Below are 24,079 nucleotides of genomic sequence, written 5' to 3'. Positions count from 1 at the left end.
GTCCACAGAACAAAGTGGTTCCACACAATTTTTAATTTCGTCAGCAATCCCAACCACAATAGAAACACAACAAATGTTACTAAAAGAAAAAAGAAAAAAAACTGCTGTATTGACGATGAATTGATTTTAAGTACATTACTTGTAATCGTAAACAAAAATAGCAAGAATGAAAACCAAAAGAAAAAAGGACTATCTTGCCCTGCTGTCTCATTACCTTTATGTTGTAGGATACGCAATATTCTACAAAAACATGAGCGCGCTGGATTCCATTGACAATACAAATGCACAAAAAGTAGTGATTCCTTTAACCTGTTTTCACCGAAATTTAATGTAATTAAAGGTACCGAAACAGTAATTTATGATAACATTTTTCATTTTCCGCTTCAAAAAGTAAAATATTAAAAGTTCCGTTCATACGACATAGGGCTGAATAGTTTGCTATATTATGATGTGAAAATACTTCAGGCTAAAAAAAGTGCGAATGTCGTGAAAGCTTTCGTTTCTGGAAAAGCACCCTTTTGACCCTGTGGCGGCAGGTATAAAGGTGTGTCTTGGGCCTCCTGCTGTCAGCATTGGACACATGTATGTTTAGTGTTATTTACCTGTTCACAAATTTCACACTTTAGTAGGCTAAGAGAGTATAGGTCGAAACGACTTTCATTATTGAACCAAGATGTTATAACTTAGGTTTACAAGATGACGAAAAGGGTTAATTTTTAATCACATAATTCAATTTTGTTCTCGATATAAACAAAATGAAGCACAGCATGCAAACGTTGCCTACAATGAAACATGTAACTGTTTGTCAGTAATATGTTGTTCATTCGTCGACCCAACATTAAAAAGACAAAATGTAGTCAATTTGGTAGGTAGGTTGAAAATATTTAAAATATGCCATACATTGAATTGCCATTTAAATAGCTGAAACAAACGTTGAAATCTTTTTTTGTAAACGTTTCTTTACTTAAACATTTCCTTAACTTTGGACCGAAGCGGTAAAACAGTACAGTAAAACCTCGCTAACTCGAACTCGTAGGGTTCAGATATTTAGTTCGAGGAAAACATCGTATTTGACGAATCCGAGGTTCGACCTACATCGTCAATCTTTTTACCAGGTGGGACAACAGACAGTACGAGCACTGCAAATATCGCGGATAGTTGATGATAGAAGAAACAAAATGTTGATTCAAAATGACAGCATTTAATAAGATTTAAAATAGCTTAACAATTAAAACATAAAGCCACTGGTATTAAGAAAGTAAATAAAATCAAAAAGCTACATGTGTAACGTACTTGTCATTTTGACGTAGTCCGCCATACAAAAAATCAAAACGAGAGGAACTTTTCTATCTAATGAAATTGTGTGTTAACAACTGATTGGATATACAAATGTCAAGGTCACAATTTTTACATTTTAATAAAGTAAAAAATCATATTTGTAGTTTATTTATTCGGGCTTGTTGTGTGTGTGTGTGTGTGTGTGTGTGTGTGTGTGTGTGTGTGTGTGTGTGTGTGTGTGTGTGTGTGTGTGTGTGTGTGTGTGTGTGTGTGTGTGTGTGTGTGTGTGTGTGTGTGTGTGTGTGTGTGTGTGTGTGTGTGTGTGTGTGTGTGTGTGTGTGTGTGTGTGTGTGTGTGTGTGTGTGTGTGTGTGTGTGTGTGTGTGTGTGTGTGTGTGTGTGTGTGTGTGTGTGTGTGTGTGTGTGTGTGTGTTTGTGTGTGTGTGTGTGTGTGTGTGTGTTTGTGTGTGTGTGTGTGTGTGTGTATGTGTGTGTGTGTGTGTTTGTGTGTGTGTGCGGGGGGGATTTTATTTTAAAATGTTCAACGCAAGATGCGAGGATTTTTTTTCTTTAGCATTATTTTAGTTTTGCAGTGTAATCAAGTTTATTGCAAATTTATATATGTAATTGTTAGCTTTACATAAGTGTTTAGAGACCAAATATATCCAAATTATTCATACCCTCACGTACGTCACGAAAATGGACACTGATGACGATGTGTGGAGCCACCTTAAGGTTTACAATGAAAAATACAAGATATATAGTCTGGAGCAAAGCGAGGTTGTGGAGAGGAAATATTCCCGATAGAAATATATGCTGGAATCATAGGGGTAAATTTAAATTATTGGGAATAACGTATAGTTTTTAGAAAGACAATATTTATTAATATACCTCTACGTTTTTACTCTATATAAAAGTAATTGGTTAAATCGAATGTATCTCCACTTTTGCCTGACTTGGTTTTAGTCATGTGTGTAAGTCTGGGAACTAAAACACACCTTCTGAACTAAAACACACCTACACTCGGGTGTTTCCGCCGAGCCAATCAGGCGAGAGGTGGGCGGAGCTTGTTACTGAACTCGGAAGCGACGCGCGAGGTGGGCGGAGCTTGCTACCGAACTCGGAAGCATTTGGCTCCATTGCCATCGAAAGGGTAGTTTGGACGTGAAGCTATACAGCTTATGGTTTACAAATATTTTCTAGTTAAAACAGTCTCTCCAGTGTGTATCGGTATACTAAAACGGTTAAAGTATGGCGCTTCGCCTCCGGAAATAGACCTGGTCTCGTGACACCAGAAACTTGTTATATCCCTCAACCTCATACTTTAACTGTATAATAGAAAGATAATTACATTGAAAAACCATTAGCGGTTAAGAAGCTCTTAAACGATTGGTCTTTTAGACATTTTACTTATATAGGAGAGACACTAATTTGTATACAAACATAAACTGTGCTACCCGACTCACCTTTATATGATGCATGTATAAAGGAATTAACGAAAAAAAAATGGAAACGTATGAGAATGGTTGAATAAAGGGACCAAATGCGCAATCATTTTGTCACGCCTTAAAAAATTCGTGTATGAGAAAAAAAATTGGATCCTTTTTATTTCGAGTTCATGTGAAGATAATACAGTTTTATACACTTTGAAACAAAAACGATAAATGAATAAATAGCCCCTATGTTTCTATTTGACATGCAAATCTCGGCTACGTCCTCTATTTTTAGGTTTTAATTGTTTTATTTCTCCAGCAGCAGTTGGGATAGGGATTGCAAGAGTTAGAGGGCCCTGAGTTTAATCTCCCGAACGATAAATGCCCTGAACGTATGAGGGGGTTCTTTTCGCCATACCGCTTTCACTCAGCATTTACACATCATTTGTTTTAATTTCATTATTATGACATTCACACCCTAAATCATCATCATAGTTAACATTGTCATCCGCATAATTAGCATTATCATCATCACACAATAATATCATCATCATCACACAACACTAACCTTGTCATCATGACATCTTCATGTACACACATACATCGTCATGTCATAAATCATCATCATCATAATTATCCTCATCTTATCTTACACCATCCAGCTTTTCATCAGTATTACTTTTAATTATCCACTTACTTTCTCTTTTTTCCCTTTCTGACATGAATACCTACTTTCGGTCTTTCTCATCATTATAGTTCATCACCATCATCAACATTTCACTCATCATCGTCATCCATACACAATCGTGATCGATTAGTTTTACTCGTTACTTCGCGTTCTGTAGGTGTTTTGTTGCGTTCACGTACGTATACGAACAATGTACACACGGTGTGTTCCCACATGGATGTTCATATGGCTAGTTACTTCAAGAATTCCTCACAGAGATGCCTATTAAAGTGTGTACGCATAAGTGTTACCTGTGTTGATTTGTGGTTTTTTTTTGTGTATTAATTTGTCATATGTTAGATTTCTGAAAACTACTGGTTATACGTTTTGTTACACGATAATGTTTGTTTTATTGAGTCGCATGGGTAACGAACCCCTGTGATGCATGATCGAGTAGTGACTGTGTTTGCTAAAGTCTAATTGCGTTGGCAGCCGCTTGGAATGTATTGGTTTTGGCTTTTTTTGCTGCTTATAAAATATACAACATTTTATATAGCGCCCTATCTAGCTAGAAAAAGCCACTTTAGTGCGCTATACAGTGCATACCTATATTATATTTTTTATTATTATTACATTTTAACATATTTTACCTGTGTGACCTTGAAAGACGATCAGGGTCATTTATTTCAATAAAAATAATAGCCATTAGTCCCCATTTGGTCAAAAAACATAACCTGAGGTTTAATGGTTGTTGCGAAGACTTGATTAAGACTCATATAAATTAGACCCTACTAACTTTGAATGATTGTCAATGTGATTTATTTGATCAACACTAAACAATAATTGGAAAGGAGTATGTAATGTCACTTGACAAATTCAAACATCAATAACCTAACACAATTTTGGTCTAAGTTCAAATTGGCGGTCACGGTCAATTGAAAATTAAATGATTGGGAACAAATTCTAGGTATGGCAACCTTCTTTGATTTCAGATAGTCTTGAGAAACAAGACATGCCTTCGAAATCATTTTTAACACCAGTAAAACTTTTGATTCCAATTGACCCCATGTTTTTAAGGGGTGGAATATATTCAATTTTTAAAGGTTTGTGTGAAAAGAAATCCATGTAGATGTTCCTATATTGCATATTTTAAGCTTACTGTACCATCAAAATTGGGTGTCATATGAGGATAGTTTAGAATGTGATTCAGTAACGTAAGTTCACTTGATTTTACAATACATGTACTGCATTATACAGCAATGAAGAAATGCCACTTAATCTGACCAGCAGTTAATATGCATATGTTACAGAGAAGACTATGCAATGTAAGGACTTTGGCATCAAAATATTTAGTTTGATTGTTAACCGTTAGTTAGCCTTACCTGCCCATATCGCACTAGTCTAGGCACTTCTCATCCCCCCATTTATAGACCCTAACCAAATTGTAGTTTATACTTAAAACATAAAAAGGTAAAGAAATTGTAAAATAAACAACATATCTTCGGGGAGAGGAAACCATAGAACATGCACAACGAGAATAAAGCCAGTTTCTCCGAAAAAGTAAGCATCAATGCAGTATTTTGGCTTAGCGAAACCTTAACCATATGGGGAAGACTAAGAAGCATTAAAAATAAAAGAACACAATGGGCGATATTAATATTGATAATTATCATCCTCCATGATTCAGCATGACTAAGTATGATTTATTACCAAATAAAAGAATTATTGCCTTAGAATTTTCTAGCTTTTAAATCTTGTCTGGAGATTTCGGATATCCGTCCTGAAAACATGCAGGCTTTATCATTATGACCAAGTAGTGTTTTCTCTTTGGGATTTAACTATCTTTAAAAGATTATTACCCCTTTTCAGTATTTTTATCATGTCCCGAAATCTGTTTGTTCAGTTTTTAATCTTCTAACAAGAGGCCCATGGGCCTTAACGGTCACCTGAGATATGGAAAAACTGATATTATCGATATTGCCAAATACAAAAGATATCATTTTGTAACAAAGGCAACTTGAAGTACATATAATGCAAAAGTAGTGTGAACGATCTGTGTAGTATATGTACTATGTACAAATTGTGGTTCTGTCAGTCAGCTGACAGGTCATGTCCCTTTAGCTGAGTGGTAGAGCGTTGGTCTCCGGAACCTGGGGTCGTGGGTTCGATCCAAGCTGGGGCAACTCATTTTTCCAATTCTTTCTTTCCTATTACAGTAGAACGAGCTGTTGGAATTTTTTCTGGTTTTATTTGAGTAAGGTTACTGGCTAAAAAGAAAACAGCTGTCCAATGAAATATCTAATATATTGATTCAACAATGAAGAGATTTTGTGTATTGTAATTTGCCATTTGGAAGCTTTGCATCTTTTTATACTGAACATAAATTACCTACAACTAAATGGTAAAAAGCAACAAATTATGAGTTGATATGATTTTTTTTTTTTTTTTTTTTAGCTTTTTGTGATAAAAAGGTCGCATATTTTGTTAATAATGTTAAAATTAACATGATAACCGACAAACATACAGAGTGTTGTTTAAGAGAACAATCAGGCCTTTGCCAAAGTTATTTATAATACAACACTATGGGTGTGTACGCCATTATTTTTAATCTTATCCAGTTTATTCTTCTTAAAATAAAATTTTGCTTCTGTGCATGTGTCAGACATTGCTTGTTAATTTAAGTCAATAACGCCATATTTAGTCTGGAGAAGAATTCCAAGATGGCCAAAGCCCAAGCTGTCGTAGTATCAAACTGTCATTTCGAAGTTATAATGTCTATCAAGTTTCAATGATTTCCAATTGGAAATGAACCAAATATATCCAAAAGTATAATTTTGCTATATAACTTTAGTAATCTTTACCCCAGGGGATAAAGTGCTTTAAGACCCTACCATCTTTGTAGATTATTTGATTCAAGCATATCTTGGTTTGGATAAGATTTTTTAATTTAAGCCAATTCGACCCCCTTTAGCCCCGCCACTCAGCCATTGGGGGCGGGCCCGGGCCCAAACTGTCAAAGTATCGAACCGTCGTTTCATAGTTATAATGGATGTCAAGTTTGAATAGTTTCCAATTGAAAATAAACCAAACATACCCAAAAATATTATTTTCCTATAAAAAGTATAGTAAACTTCGCCCCTCCCCTTTCTCATTCTTGAGAAGATGACTGTTGAAATTTTTGGCTATAAGACCCCATTTGGGCTCAGCCCCTCAGCCCCTTGGGATGAGACAGGGTTAACAGTATCAAAGTCTCAAAATATAATCTCATGGTTATAATGTAAATCAAGTTTGAATGATTTCCAGTAGAAAATGAACAAAATTTACCCAAAAGTTAGATTTTTCTACATAAACTATAGTAAAGTTCACCCCCTTCCCAGGGGCAAACGGGAAGCTCGAAGGTCATGAAATTGACAATTCGGATAAAGTACCTCAAGACCATTTCACCTATGAAGAGTATTGGTTTCCAGCATATCTGGGTCTGGAGGAGAAGATTTTAAACAGTTAAGCCAATTTGACCCCTTTTAGCCCTGCCCCTTAGAGCCCCTAGGGGTGGGAACCACATCAATCACAATGTTGGTGCATATTTGACCATGGAAGGTTCCTGCTCAATTTTATTGACTTCTTCTCAGGTGACCTAGAAACTATAAACTTGATTGATTTTGACCAAAACATCAATGTAACGCCGATCAATCCGCAGTAAACTACAGTTAACACTTCTCCCCAAAGGCAAATCTGTTATCCTCAATAATGAGGAGTATTTGATTTCAACACCTGAACCCAAAGACAAAATGTTGTTAAAGGTAAGAGAATTTTACACCTACTGCAAGGTATATAAGCCACGCCCTAATTATCCCCCGAAGGAGCACCAGGAAAAAATAGCATCAAACTCTCATCTCTTTGAGTTTAAGTTCCAATCAACTCATCCCCAGGGGGGAAGGAAAAGCTCAAACTCAGCCCATTTGGTATTTAATTTCACAATTTTGACAAAGCACCTTTTAAGATCCTTCCTCTAAGAAGAGTATTTCTTTCGGGTATATCCGAGTCTTATAAGAAGAAGACTGTAGAAATTTCAGCCTCTATGCTTTATTTTATCCGTGATGACTATGATCCTCACCCCCTGGGTAGGCCAGGGTCTGAATATTCAAAATGTCAAACTGTCAGTAATGTTATAATTGCAGTTGAAAATCAACAAAATGAACCCAAAAGTATTGTTTCCCTATATAAACTATAGTAATTAATTTAACCCCCTCCCATGCAGGAACAGGAAGCCACAGGATAACGTATTTTATACTTTTAATAAACCACCTGAACACCCTTTTATCTATGAAGAGTATTATTTCTACCCTATCTGGGAACTGAGAAGATTTTTTTTTTTTTTTAAATTTCAGTCAATTTAACAAACAAACAAAAATTGCCCATCAACCCCTGGGGCTCACCAAGGGCCAATACCTGTATGTGCATACCATCAAAGTTTTATTATTTCTAATGGCAATTAAACAGATGACACTCAATATGTGATTTCCCTCTATAAACTATAGCAAAGTTTACCCACTCCCCAGAAGGAAACATGACATCCCAGGGTCATGAAATTCACTCTTTTGGTAAAGCATCCTAGCACCCTTCCATCTATGAGCGTTCTGTTAACGGTCCACAACTCCTCATCTGTACACGCGAGGACATGGACAAACTAGATTCCCCGGTCTGAAGGTTATACCAGTCCTCCTGATCGTCTACAGAATGTTTAGCAAACGAATATCAAGTTTTATCTATTTCCGAAACATATTTGGACGCGAATTGTATACATTCTGATTTGTCTATAGATGGCTTTTGTATTCCTATACGACTTGATAGAAACAGTTACGGTGGCGAAGTTATGGTATATGTATCTGATGATTTATTTTACAAGCGGCGATATGATTTGGAATTCAAAGGTGGTGAAGTTATCTGGATAGAGCTTATCACGGACAAAAATACTATTTTATTATGTAATAGATACATAATGTGCACGAGTGATATATCCGATACGTCACGAGTGCCAATTATGTATCTGTTTTATCCAATGACCGCCGAGGTTTTTGTCACCCACGTGTCAAGAGGCGGAGCTATACAGCTGATCAGGATCTGTCAAGTAATCACTTTGATATTTTCCCGCCACTTTCTGACCCTTTCAGTCTCAGTTGTTAATGATGGCGGATCAGGCATGGCATGACGTCCCCGGAGTTTATATGACATTTACACAGAGTATCTACAGACTGTTGGAGAGGGTCCATTTTACATGAGACCCCGTGCCGGTGGGAAATTTGGAACACAGCCGATTGGAGTAAATACACTGAATGCAATTGTGAAAAACATGTGTAAGGAAGCAGGATTCGAAGGGAAGTTTTTAAATCACTACGGAAAGAGAACATGCGCCACATCTCTTCACCAAGCCGGTAAGTCTGAAATTAAAGTGTGTCTAAACATAATTGTGAATCACGAAAATATTAGCGTGTGTATATGTTTTTTCATAATCTGTAAAATAGAAAACATGTTCTTTTTCGTATATGAAAATAACTTTCGATGTCCATAAATAACATAAATCCTAAATCATCCATTAACACGATATTTGACGTTAAATTACAGACGCGTTATTTATTTTGTTTATATATTCTCCCATCTATGATTAGGTATTTACTTTTTCCGCAACGCATGTGTATATATATATTTTTTAAATACAATGTAGTGATGAAACAATTATTAATTTTTATGTGATTGTTTTTTAATTTGACTGGAATGTTATACGCATTGACATTAACCTAAACGTTACACGATAAAAATGTCCATTCATTTTCAACTTTCATTAGGTTTTGATGAACAGTTGATTATGGAAAGGACTGGACATCGCAGTACCGCTGTCCGTGCCTACAAGAGACCGTCCGAGGCACAACAGCTGGAAATAAGCCGGGCATTAGAGTGTGGGAAAAGTGCGATCAAGAAGGTCAAGACCGAAACACAGGAAAACAAAAAAAGTGTAACGTAGCGTGAACAATAATAATACCAACACATTAATGGTGCTTGATAGAGAAATACTGTTTTTTACACTTACGGTGTCTAAATCTAATTAAATTTGTTTGCAATGTTTTTCGTGTCTTTGTTGATTTGTCACGCCCACTTTAAAATGGGCACCGCCTCCAGACGATGGCATGGACCAATCAGAAAAGCCATGTGATATTTCAGATATCACATATGTGACATCGGAAATATCACACGGTATGCAATATATCGTCAAGAAAAGATAAGAAAAAACCCGAGGCGTCATTGGTTAAGTACTGTTTACCGCCCCCTGGAATATCCAGTGTTAAATTTTGGGATGTTTTTCAAAATTCTATCGATAATGCTCTTTCGTATAGTAATAATGTAATAATACAGGGAATATTATTGTAGACTTTCTAACTGTATCAAATAGTAGATTACACGAACTCATCATGCTCTTTAATATTGAAAACGTTATTACCGAACCCACTCGAGTTACCGAAAATACCAGTTCATTACTTGATCTTAGGTTAGTAAGTGACAATGTGAAAGTTACCGAGTCCTCCGTGTTACCTGTGTATAACGTAATTAGTGATCACTCCGCCACTGTTGTTGTAATAGAAGTATAACAAAAATCAATCAGCACTTTAAAATGCGAGGTATTGATATATAAAGATACAAAGTTTGGTTTATTTCATAGTCTAATTAGATACTTCTCTTGGAATGAGACATTGGATTCAGCATCTAGTTTTAGATGAAGCCTGTGCAATATTTACGTCGACATTTTAAGTTTAAGTTTAAATTGCTCAATCCAGTATTCCAGTTAAACATTTCACTGTAAGAAAACACCAAAGAAACAAAGTTAATAAGATAAAAAACATGCTTAGGCATCATAATTTTGAAATTATACATGGTTTTATTGACCTAATAGACGCCTCCGACTCGAAAACGTATTGGCGACTCATGCGACGACTGATTGGGAAACAAACTAATATTGATTCGATCCCAGCAGTATACGACACTGACAACAATTTTTAGTGCATGAGTATTTTTGTTCGATATTCATAATATTCTTAAAACATTGAAGTTAAACGAGGCAACTGGAAATGATAATACAAGTCATTATATGTTTAAAAAATACTGCCGAGACATGTTTATGTTTATTTTATTCGCTAGTTCATTAAGAGAATGCAAATTCCCCTCGGCAAGGAAAGTAGCTACAGTTCTACCATTATTTAAGAAAAATGAACGAACTCTTCCATCTAATTACAGACCGATATCACTGTTAAGTTATGTAAGCAAACTGTTTGAGAGAGTCATACACAAATACCTTCATAACTATATGTTAGAGAATAATTCACTTTACAAATATCAATCAGGTTTCGTAAAAGGACATTCAACCGTTTACCCATTATTAGAAATTTATCATAATATTTGTTCTGCTCTGGAAATTAATGATTATGATTTGTTATGAATATGAGTTTCAAAACCAATGAAACCAAAGCAAACTATTAACCAAAGCAAGAATTGTATGGGGACGAATGAAAACAACTAGGACCTGGTGTCAGTGATGGTAAGCGTTTTCTACTTCATTAGCATGTACATCTAGGTAAAATCAACATAAACTGATGACCTAAAACGGGAACTGAGTTAGCGAAAACTAAACAATATTGACCACATTGATAAGAATAATATAACAGTCTTTTCATATCTCACGCTGAAATCGTATACTTCTCGATAATAACATTTTGTTTTGTTATTTAAAGACAGAGCATCGTATATATATATGATAGTGGGAATGAAGAACTTGGCAAGGTCTTTGTTTTATGTTCGGATTAGCTTAGCCTCAAATTAAAACTAAACGAAGTCGGTAAAGCGAGGGGACCCGTTATCCCTAATGAGTATGCTAACAATGTGCTGAAAAAAATGTACCAGCGGAAAACTGAAAGAAATTCCTCATGGCTGAATCTAGCTGTTTGGCGAACACTGTGTTGTATAGCGGATTGGTATACTTTCAATATTTATGCCGACGGATTAGCTGTTTTGCAACTTTCAAATAATGACATTTTTCCCATCTCATGCCCTTCCTCCTACCTTCTATTTTTACATATGCTACAGAACACTAGCTAAGGAATTGAATTATTTCGACCTTTGGTATATATGATAATTTGAAGAAAGTGTTGCTTATGACACATCTGCTAATTCACTCAACGAGCTATTAATGTAAATAGGCGTAATTTGTGATTTTGCGAAGCTGTAAAAAATAAAGGAGTCTGCATAAAACTCACCGCGAGTTTATCGATGAGACTATAGGAATACGACAGTGAGTCTAAACCGTGAAGCTAAGCGAGCACTCGAGCGAACAAAACAGCGTCTTCTAACTTTGAAACACCCGACTCACTGTATACTGTTATACACAATCGTCATATTTAATTTATATTTACGTCACTTTCAAACTTTGGTATTTGGCAATTTCTGAAGGGTTGTCGATACCGTTAAGAATAATTGAACTTCACAATTGAATGTACATATAGAGAAATCAATAAATGAAGAACATAAATGAAAACTATTTTGAACTTCAATACTGTTTAATGAGAATGTGCTGAAGAAAATCTGGAGTAATCAGAATATATTTGTTCATGTTTATTTACATAAGTTTACGTCACTTTCAAACTTTGGTATTTGGCAATTTATGAAGGGTTGTCAATACCGTTAAGAATAATTGAAATTCACAATTAAATGTACATAAAGAGAAATAAATGAATAAAGAATATATATGGAAATTATTTAAAACTTCTAAACTGTTTAATGAGAATGTACTTGAGAGAATCTGGAGCATTTACATTAGTAAGCCGAGTCAACAATGCCTGTTGAACTAGTCTATTTAATGTATTTTTCGGATCTGAATTAATTTTATGCAAGGAATGACAGTACCTTTTATTAAGCGCTGAAGATACTTTCAAAATGACTCAATCCAGGTAAATACAAAAATCGTAGCATAAACTTATAATTTCTGTTAAATAATATTCAAACATACAATTAAAAACCATTGACCAACATCGTCAAACGAAAGTCACACTGATATTTGGTATATTTGCCATACGAATCTGTTTGAAAGATATTTTTATGTCCCTTTTTAAAAGATAACTGATGCGTTTAAGAGTGAATAAAATATAAATGTACTCACCAAATCTGCGATTTAGATAAACTTGTCAGGCAGTTGTGTCAATAGCACCTTCTTCTTAGGACACGTCACTGTGTTAACAATGTTCTAAAGTTATGCAGGTCATCAATCCATATATATACGCTGGATTATTAGCGAAGCAGATCTGTTCCACTTTTAAATTTCTTCTCATATATGACAAGTGGGCGTGACGCTCCATTGTTTATGACTATTCAGTAGGTGTGACATTAAAAGCCTAACTCCTCATTGGATGTCCCAGGAAAAGTATTTATCTTTATTTAAGGAAGTGGACGAAAAGTTTGACAAGCCCATTTCTGATTTTTTTTGTGATGTTTACGTTTTCACAACAAAATTAAATGGTAATATATTAGCCGAGTCAACATATGATAGTGTTACATATATACCATAGAAATGTCATCATGTCACAACACGAATAAACAACTTGCAATCACACTCAATCTGGTCATAATGACAATGGACTAGATGCGCTACAAGGGGATCTCTCCGACAAAAAAAAGATATGAGATAAAATAACAGAAAACATATATTGAATCTATAGTGTTTTAAAAATGGTGAGAGCAGATTAAGTTTGCTCTCATTTGGTTCGCCTAAATCTGATACCAAAATATGGGCTGATTTGGTCTAGGCTCATTAGGCTGGTCAAAGTTTGGTCTGGTCTCATTTGGTCTGGTGTAATTGGTCTGGTCTCAAAGTTTGGTCTGGTCTGATCTGGTCTCGTTGGACTAGTCTCAAAGTTAGGTGTGGTCTTGTCTGGTCTCATTGAACTGGTAGCACGATCAGTTCTCTTAAGTCAGCAACCACAACATGTTTTCAGTATTCTATTTACTAAATACAGCAGTACCATGCAAGCCAATAGCTGAACTAATCTCTTTGCCACAATATGATAGGTCAGGAGCAAAACCGAGATCCTCATGCCGTCAATTCGCTTTCCATTCGATATTCCGTTTATAAAAACTGCTATCGGAATTATAATGAAGGCTTTAAAAACTGCTTATGCAAAAAGGAAGCTGACTTACGGTTTTAATTATTTCAATAACAAAAACAAAAACAAAACACGTTGGATTTACAAAGAAAGATGGTAAAATGTGTCTATCGAAACATATATTTCTCTGTTAAATCACTGTCACGGGAAATAATTCGAAATATACTTTAATGTTTTACTTTAGACGTACTTGAATTACACGTAGAGCAGTCCACGCATCAGAAAGGACATATCTGATTTAATAAGTATGTTTACGCTGAGAGACTTAAATGTGTTGATAGAATCTGTGTTATTCGTGGAAACTTCACATCATCCCAATATAATTGTATGTTTAAAAATATACTTGTAATTGAGTGAGCGTTTCTTAAAAAGTAAGAACTTGCGCATCGCCGACTTTTCATGAAACTAGACTATGAACCCTGTGCATAAATGCACGTTTTGACTTAAGTGAAGTTAGATACATGGCGTCTTTAAACCTTCTGCGGTATGAAACCAATAACATAAGAATCCAGTTCAAAATCCCTCTATTATCAACGACTGCTTAAATATGTGAGATCAATCAACGACGATAACGTTCCAGGGAAATGAGTATTTGACTAAGGCTTCTATTTATTACCTTTAATAATCTAAAAAGCAATTTGTGAAAAAACTGATGAATTCGAAATATGGTGAATGCTTTAGCTTCCTTCCTTCCTTTCAGCCTCATATCATTTCTCTGTTACCAACAAGAAAGGGAAAACTCATGACCAGAAAATAGAAATCGTATCGCCAATCGTACATCTAAACTATGTTGTACAGTAAATATCAAGATAGGTGGTTTATGTAAAGTCACGATTGTAATGCCAAGGTTTTTATGTCTTCAAGATATACAATGTATCTTTTGTACATGGTTAATATATTGAAAAGTGAATTGAAATGTCATGTTAAGGTTTTTGTCACCATTCATTATGCATACTTCAATAAATTCCGATTCATTTGAAAACAAAAAACAAGTCGGCCAAGATAGCAGCACAGTTTCTGTTCCATTGGGATTGCCAAAGGCAGGCTTAGGAAATGACATTGTATCAACCAAACATTTAATCCCCCAGTTTCATTATCAGCATATTTTTACATGCTTTTGCATAATATAATCCAAAAAGTAGTTAACACTAATATTTGTGTTTCCCTGCTTTACTTTAAGATAAATCAGGGGGTTATACAATGACGAATTTCTACTTTAGCTTTAGAAATGCGATTGTAATAAAGTAATGTGTTTGAAAAGTGACTGGAGCCAGATATCGGGACATTAAGATTGACAATGAGTTTGCTATATGTGCTGGAAACAAGCAGAAACGTGATGTGACTTTGATTTGAATCTGCGCGGTTAGGACACTCCTTCATTTATAATACATACGGAAGAGACTTTGACTATGAGACTATTTAATGTTGTAAATTCGATTTCAGTTAAACAATTTGAGTACGAACTTGATGAACATTGGAAAAATCAGCCACAAAAGTATTGTTTCAAAGAAAAAATCAAGCTGTGATCTTAAAAATTATAATTTAGTATACTACGAGCTGACTATCAAAGGATTGTTAATCCTGTACTTATTTCATGTACAGTTGTGGGAACGCACAACGCACCAAAATACCGGGTGCACACCGTGTATACATCGTTCACACACCGTCCTCACATCGTCCACACATTGTGCGCACAACTGTGCGATTTAACAATCGTTCGCCCCGTTGTGCGCTTCTCTCCGCACATCTGAGCGATATGGTACAATTTGTTGATCAATATTACGGAAAGGAAAAAATACTGAATGCTCGAATGCAATAATGTACACTGTATATATCACTGTAATTTCTTATCACTATAATCAGAGACGTATACGTTTCTGCTATATTTAAGAGTATGTACAAGTTTACAATGCGTGTAATACAGTATACAGTGACCGTTAGACAGTCAAGAATGGGTTTGGCTCCTCGGTAACAGAACAGGTAAATAACAATTTGATGAGTGACCGGAGTTTTACCTGGCCTGTACTTGACACATAGAGCTGATATATGATACCGTATGACCGTTATGAAAACTCAACTGGACGTTTAATATTTGTTATTTGCATTCCTTTTGGTCTGTAGCTCCCCTTCACCTGTTTTTCACACCTTGGCGAGTTACGTCAGTGCCCCGGGCGGGGTAAACTACGGTCCAGGTACAAATTGGCAATGTTTACCTGTGTAGCCGAGACTGTGTTGCAAATTTACTCGTGTCGATTAAGGTGGTTTAAAAAGCCCACAAAACACCATTTCTAAATTTAAGAAAGTAAAGACAGAAAGATAAGCCTAAAGATGTAGCTAGAGTATAGAAACATACTAAACAATCTAATTTTAAGTTCAAACACGAAACCGTATATATTGTCAAGCCATTCCTTAATTTACACCAACCACGATTGTTATCGCCCAACGTTCGTCGATCGTCCGCACAAATGTGCGCAATGAATGATCGTCCAATTTTTTATCGTTCGCACTTCGTGCACACATCGTTCACACACCGTGCACTATGGCAAGCCAAGTTGTCATTTATGCATGGAGCAATGTTGATCCAGTACTTAACCAAATTATATAAGATATCTTATTTAATTATATAAGATATCTTATATACTTTATGAGATATCTTATATACTTTATAAGATATCTTATATAATAAATGAGATATCTTATATATTTTATAAGATATCTTATATACCTTTCTTTATAAGATATCTCATAAAAGATATAAGATATCTTATATATTATATAAGATATCTCATAAAAGATATAAGATATCTTATAAAGAAAATTAAATGAGATATCTTATATCTTTTAGAAGATATCTTATATAATATATAAGATATCTTATAAACAAAATTAAATGAGATATCTTATATAATTCGGTTATAAGATATCTTATAAAGAACGAGATTTGAATTTGAGATAATAAACCCTCCTCCACAGCGCTCGGTAAAGCATTAAATCGAAAGCCTTAGTTTCGTACGTATCTCTTAACCGGAAATGAAGTATGTGAAAGTGAAAGTAGGAGTTTAATGCCACCAAATAGGTCTGGTTATAGCGGTATTAACATTATTTTAAAAGGTTAAGCTTTATAAAGTAGATGGGGGGTAAGTGGTGGAGAAATGGATGTTCCTATGTATTTCATAACTGAAGGAAAACGATCCTACTGCATGTATTACTTACAATTTATTCATTAAAATGTTTTATCTTGATTTTCTTCACGGATTTCCTCTAAATGTTTTTAAAGAAATTTGATAAAATTGTAATATTACCCGTACAAATTCACAGACAGGTAATTGACATTAAACATATTAGGAACATTTATTAATTGTTTCGGCTGCTTATCACAGACCGCATTAAAGCCATTTTGGTCTCTGTGGAGTATAACATATAGATAGACATGGGGACATTTTTTTTTATTTACTGTTTCAGACTGGTCATACACCTGTATTTATTATCACAGACAGGCTATGTATCTTTAATTATATTGTTTCAGATAAAATTGTTTTAACTATCACAGACATTAAAGAACATACTTATGTATTTGTAATTCTATGTTCTATCAATATACTGTAATGTAAGGAACATTAATTCATTGTTTCAAACTGGTTATAAACTTGTATTTACTTATACTATTACAGACAAGAAGTAATATTTCATTATTTGATACATATGTATACAGATAAGTGATATTTCATCATCAGGTGCATGTTCTTTAAAGTCTTTGAGATATTGATCACTTATAAGATATATTTTGTAGAGATACAATTGTATTTTGTGACCTAAAAGGCATTTCACACAAGCCAGATACATGGTAACACTTACAGCATGTCTGTAGTAGTAATTACATGTGTAATACCTGTCTGTGATAGTATATACATGTGTAATACCTGTCTGTGATAATATATGCATGTGTAATAACTGTCTATAGTAGTAATTACATGTGTATTACCTGTCTGTGATAGTATATACATGTGTAATACCTGTCTGTGATAGTAAATGCATGTGTATGATCTGTCTGTGGTAGTAAATACATGTGCAATACCTGTCTGTGATAGTATATTCATGTGTAATACATGTATGTAGTAGTACATGTTTAATACCTGTCTGTAGTAGTATTTATGTGTAATACCTATCTGTGATAGTATATGCATGTGTAGTACCTGTCTGTAGTTGTAATTACATGTGTAATACCTATCTGTGATAATATATACATGTGTAATACCTGTCTGTAGTAGTAACTACATGTGTAATACCTATCTGTGATAATATATACATGTGTAATACCTGTCAGTAGTAGTAACTACATGTGTTATACCTGGATGTAGTAATATATATATATATAATATATTGCTGAGCATCAAAACTTGGATACACTTTTGTTAGAAAGACTTGTCCTAACTCAGTGCCTCTTGTTTATTATAAAACACAACAAAGATATCTTTATAAAGAAATATTGAGAAGGTTATATAATGATTTGTATACAGATTATACAAACTAGTAAACAGGGTAAATAAGAAGTGGTTTACAGAGTATATAAAGAATGGTATATAGAGAGTGGTATACAGGGTACATAAAAAGTCCTTATTTATTTAGTAAGGGTATCCTCTATAATACAGCCTCATTGCATAAGGTACCTGTATTTATCATCTCTATTATATATAGTGTATTGACTCATTTTCCAGAAGATACAATGTACATGATACAAAGTATATACATGGTATATTTCCGGTAAAGAGGAAAATAAGACATTTCATCTTCAAAAACCTGTAATTGTAGCATATCTCAGGTCTGAAAAAAACAGAGGCAAATCAGTCACTGGGCCAGAGCATTTGGGTGCCAATAGAGGAAGTTTGGGTGTAAAGATAATTAAGATCCCCCACCATGTAACCATCTGAATACATCCATGCTTACATGATTGGCGCCAGGGTCCTGCCCTGCCACAAGGGGCTTATAGTCCCCAAATTTTACATGAAATCAGTAAAGATCCCATCCAAATGCTGCTGGGCATGCAGAGGAAAAACACTCATGATACCAAGATAGTCCCTAATGGAGCCCACCCCATCCCTGAGGACTTACTCCTTCAGTCATAACATGGAAATTGTTGAGATCCCCAAGCTGATATTTCCTGTATGGTAAGAGGTAATCAACAACTTTTAATGAAAAATATTATTCCAGGTGAGCTATTAATAATGTGCCTGTGCTTCTTGTTCTTGAGAGGCCACAATAAGGGAACATAAATGGGAAACTCCAGCACAAGCAAACATGTTATATTTCCTGTGCATGCAATCAATATGAACCAATATCAGACAACTATTATAAAGATGAGGTACCTTACCTACAGAGAATATGGACCTTACATATACCTCATGTATATGTGCATGCATACAAGATGTACTTGATGTATAGGTGTAATCTGATGTATAGAAGGTATATATATACCTGATGCATGGAAGGTGTATATATATACCTGACCTATAGGAGGTGTATACCTGATGTATAGAAGGTATATATACCTGATGCATGGAAGGTGTATACCTGACCTATAGGAGGTGTATACATGATGTATAGAAGGTATATATACCTGATGCATGGAAGGTGTATACCTGACCTATAGGAGGTGTATACATGATGTATAGAAGGTATATACCTGATGTTTAGAAGGTGTATATCTGATGTATATGAGGTGTATATCTTAAGGTTTTTTTTTTCAATTGTCGCCCTTTTACTCTTGGGGAGGGGATACATTTACATGATGTGATCATGTGGACGCTAAGGGCCTGAGGGGCGGAGCCAAAAGGGGCCAAAATAGCTCAAACAATAATTGTCTACTTCCAGATCCAGATATGTTAAAAAACCTTCTCATGGATGGAAATATCCTGATGTGCTTAATCAAAATGTGAATTTCACAACCCCTTGGGTACTAATTCCTCCCTGGTGAGGGGCAAAATTCCCTGCTATACATATATATATATGTAATTTTTATTTTTGACATATCACAACAACAAATAACAATTGCATTACAACTCAGGTGACCTGTTAGGCCCATGGGGCTCTTGTTTTAAAGTACTGTATTAGTTGGATGTGTTGATATTGGCTTCCACTAATAATCCCACTACTTACCTATAATTAGATGTGGGTTACAGGGACATGTCACATGCTTATTAAGTGTGCTGCAAAATATATATATATACTGTGATGCCCATTCATTATATATAATATCTTCCATTGTATATATAAACGAGTACCTGGTAGTATTTGACATGTCCCTATAGACTTAAGGTTATGGAATTATGCACTATAGAAATATTCAAATTTCAAATATTTCATATCAATATGGATTGAGTGTCGGTGCTATATATTTAAAAAAAAAACTGTTCAAAACAGTTGATTCTCAAACAGAATTTGTTCTGTATCAAAAAAAAAAATGTTTTTGGGCTGAAATATCTATCCTAGATGTTATTATTAAAAAGAGTTATACAATACTTATCCACAAGTTTTTGAGTCTTGAACCCAAATGTTAAGCACATGTATCAGTAAACTGAATATTTCTCTTGGAATCTGCTTCAAACTTTGGGGGAAAAGTCCTATTTGTACCATATGCTCCCCTGAGTGATAAAATTAATTTGGAAAAGGAACTGAAATACAAGACATTCTTCATTTTTGAAATTATATCTAAGTTCCCTAAGTTTATGATCTAGTGCCAGTCACTTTTCATAAATAAAGATGATGAGATTAATTTAATATAATAAAATAACCTTGCTATAGTGATATGTACACATATATAGTATAAATATATTTTATTATGAATTTTTTCTTGGACTTAAAATTAACCTAGAGAGGTCAAGTTAGATCAAATGTAAAAATAAGCAGTTAATGTCCTGGGTATAATAAATTGTATTTCATTATAAATATTCTTCGTGTATTTTAGATTTGCTTATATCTGGTAGATTGCAAGATTCTATACCACCAGGTCTAAATTAACATATAGGACAGTCTTTGAAAAATGGGACAAAATCTAAACAAGCTACTTGGGGTGGGCGACTCACTGAGGGTAGGTTAACTAATTTGATTGGTTTGGAAGAACACTGAACAGATGTACATGTCCTTTACCTGTTAACTCACAAAATACATGAACACAAACTTTAAACCATGAATTTATAACACAGGAAAATCAGCAGAAATCAATAAATTTTGCTTACAACAAAGAAGACAAGTGATGTGAATGATAAATGTTGAATCAACTAACTCAGCTTAGCTTTCTGACATCAACTATAAGACAAGACCTCATTAATAATATAAACCAAACCCCTCCCCCCTCCCCAAATCAAACCAAACTAGAATTCTTCAACGAGGCTGTGTACGAAAAATAACATAAATCAAGATGAATTTTAAAATCTCACTTTATATTTGAGTATGTGGTGACTGATTATGACAATATTTCTGCGCTCTTACCGAGTTTGGCATCATTACACCTTCACAATATAAATCCTCAGCAAACTACTTTCATTTGTCTCATTCTGGTTGAAAATGACGTACAACAGATTAATAAATGACAGTGATTCTCACTAATAAGAACTATATCTAAACCTTTGGATTTTAGGCCAACGAAACTAAATTGTCATTTGAATAAATAAACATGTAGCAACTTCACAGACATTTTCTAAGTTCTCAATGGCTCTTTAGAACACTCGAGTTTCTTTCGGAAAAGTTTATAACTCTGGATTATTCCAGCCATTTTAGAATATATTAATGTGTGATTCCTAACACTAATATTTTAAAATGTATGCGTAAATATAATAATTAATATTTGAATATATCAACTAAAATTCTATATTGGTGTTAGTTATACTTCCTGTTGAAAAATAAGCTAGTTTTACACAGCTCCCGTTTATCGGACTCGTGATCTAAGTACAACGGGAGCAGTCATTTTCAAACATTTCTTCTTTGTCGGTCTCGCGAGAGTCTCGTTCTTTATAAGATATCTCATAAACTTTTCTTTATAAGATATCTTATATCTTTTATGAGATATCTTATATAATATATAAGATATCTTATAAAGAAAATTAATTGAGATATCTTATAAAAGATATAAGATATCTTATATATTATATAAGATATCTTATAAAAGATATAAGATATCTTATAAAGAAAAGTTTATGAGATATCTTATATCTTTTATAAGATATCTTATATCTTTTACAAGATATCTTATAAAGTATATAAGATATCTTATAAAAGATATAAGATATCTCATAAACTTAAAATAAGATATCTTATATGTTTATAAGATATCTCATATGTTTATAAGATATCTTATATGTTTATAAGATATCTCATATGTTTATAAGATATCTTATATAATATATAAGATATCTTATATAATATATGAGATATCTTATATAATTTGGTTAAGTACTGGATCAACATTGCTCCATGAATAAATGACAACTTGGCTTGCCATAGTGCACACATCGTGAGCACACCGCACATCGTGTAACGTTGTGCGATCCCGCAACTGTATATTGTCAGAATATTGTCTGTGCATCTGTGTATAAAAGCATATGGTAGTGACCAAATCTGGACAGGATACAAATTTGGCGGTTGAGACTACCGTCTTATGTTACAAAACATATTTGCCTTTCACGAACCAGTTTGAGAATAGGAAATGATAAACATATTTGAAAACTCAGTCGTTATTTTTGGAACGCTCCAAAGTTTTTTTTCAATGCACATGCTTCAGTTCGGTGTGTAAAATGCAACCTTGTAGGCAGTAAACAAAAAATGCATAGCAAACATAAAAACAATACGTATTACAGTTGTATCACACGGCTTACACAAAGATACACTGTGCATATTGATACGTATCTGGGTAAATACTGTCCCCAACGGGGTTAATGCCGCCCCTCCACCTACACAAACATGCAAAAATGCGCTGCGTCAAAAATTGAGTTATCTTTATATCAATTATCATTTAAGTAAATGCATCACAACAAAGATTGCCACACTATTCATGTTTGACGAAGTCGATATACCACCCACAAGGAGCCATGCTGTAGATTCCGTGGTCACTTGACCGAACATGATACCTATTTCAGCAAAAGTTCCGCAGTATTTCCCTCCATTCATTATTAACATTATTACATTAACCCTCAAAACGAAAGAAACGTGACTAGTACTGCATTTGACTTGCGTCTAAAAATCACCGAATCTAGTCGGCTGGGATTAATTTGCATCCAATTATTCAAAAAGCTATGGCGGAAAACTGCCCTAAGTCGTTATTTTTGAAAACGGATTTTTTTTTATTTATGAGTAAATACATTTTGGTAGCGAAAATGCATGGAATATATATATAACCAATTGAATATGAGTTTTGGAACTGTTGAGGTTTTCAGTATTGTTAAAATGATACTGCAAATATAGCCATATTCACTAAATCTATGAAAGTGACGCGTTTTCCCAAACTCAAAAAATACTTTCAATACTTTCCTATCCGAGGACCAACTTTTGAAAAGACTTTTTGATTCCGTGATGCTAAATGCAAACACAAATCGTTTGATGGAAAAGTGGTCCTCCTTTGGAAACGTGCTCAAAATAATGAAAAAACAGGGTTGATCAAGTTTCTCAAAACTGCGACAAATATTTCTTGGGTTTAAACAGTTTGTATTACTATATTCGTCTATGTCCAATGTAGCCTAATGTGTAGCACAGTTAGCTTGTGACCAGCAGTAGTGAACGGTAAAGGTTCGAATCTACGGTCAGATACACTTTTTTATTTAGGCATGTGATCATTTTCCTTAATTAAGTGATAATGTTTTTTCAAATCAATGGAACATTTTATTGATATCTTAATAACATACATATTGCTTTATCTTCTATGGAATCATGTCAGGAAGTTTATGTACGCGTATACAGTACAGCTACGCTTTGTAGTTTAGACATCATTTAAAATTATATTTATGAATTGTTTTACCCTTCAATTGACAATAGTTTTTTTTTTTATCTATCACAAAACAAGAACAAATGATGCCGAAATACAAAATATATGGTATTGTTGCGTCAGAATAAAAAAGTCAAAGCAAAAAAATAAATTATTACCGAACACGCGGGAAAATGCATCGTCGAGAACAGTCTCATTTGTTAAATGCAGGAAGACTGCAGCACAAAGTAAGGAGCGCAGTACACGTGTAAGACAAGCTATATGTAATTCTACCTTTCCAAGGTACAGGAAGAACAAATTCAAGATGTGTGGTTTTTAAGAAAACAGGTAACGGCATGACGTAGGCAGTAGTAATGAAAATTGAATTCTTTCAAACTTCTTGGTAATGATTGTACGATCTTGTGTTATATACAGCATTACGCGAAATAAACGTTGTTTTGAGTCTTTATCGTGAAACTCATGTTTTAATAGCCATGGCCTTAAATTCGTCTGTTTACAATAATCTATTCTTAGACACGGAATTATGGGAGAGC

The 24,079-nt window shown here is 34.3% G+C and overlaps 1 protein-coding gene across 1 annotated transcript in view; it reads right to left on the bottom strand.

Annotated features, from left to right (window-relative positions):
* The window catches only part of LOC110452813 (tereporin-Ca1-like), a 100,374-nt gene that overhangs the window by 64,209 nt on the left and 12,086 nt on the right, over positions 1-24,079 (bottom strand). Inside the window, exon 2 of the mRNA XM_021501501.1 lies at positions 12,577-12,644. The gene's annotated coding sequence lies outside the window, so the exon portion shown is untranslated. The remainder of the gene's footprint in view (positions 1-12,576; positions 12,645-24,079) is intronic.

This window comes from Mizuhopecten yessoensis, unplaced genomic scaffold (assembly GCF_002113885.1).
Source record: "Mizuhopecten yessoensis strain PY_sf001 unplaced genomic scaffold, ASM211388v2 scaffold6893, whole genome shotgun sequence".
In the NCBI taxonomy this organism is placed as follows: Eukaryota; Metazoa; Mollusca; class Bivalvia; order Pectinida; family Pectinidae; genus Mizuhopecten; species Mizuhopecten yessoensis.
Note: the sequence above shows the minus strand (reverse complement) of the source record. Positions and strands in the feature narration are given on the sequence as shown.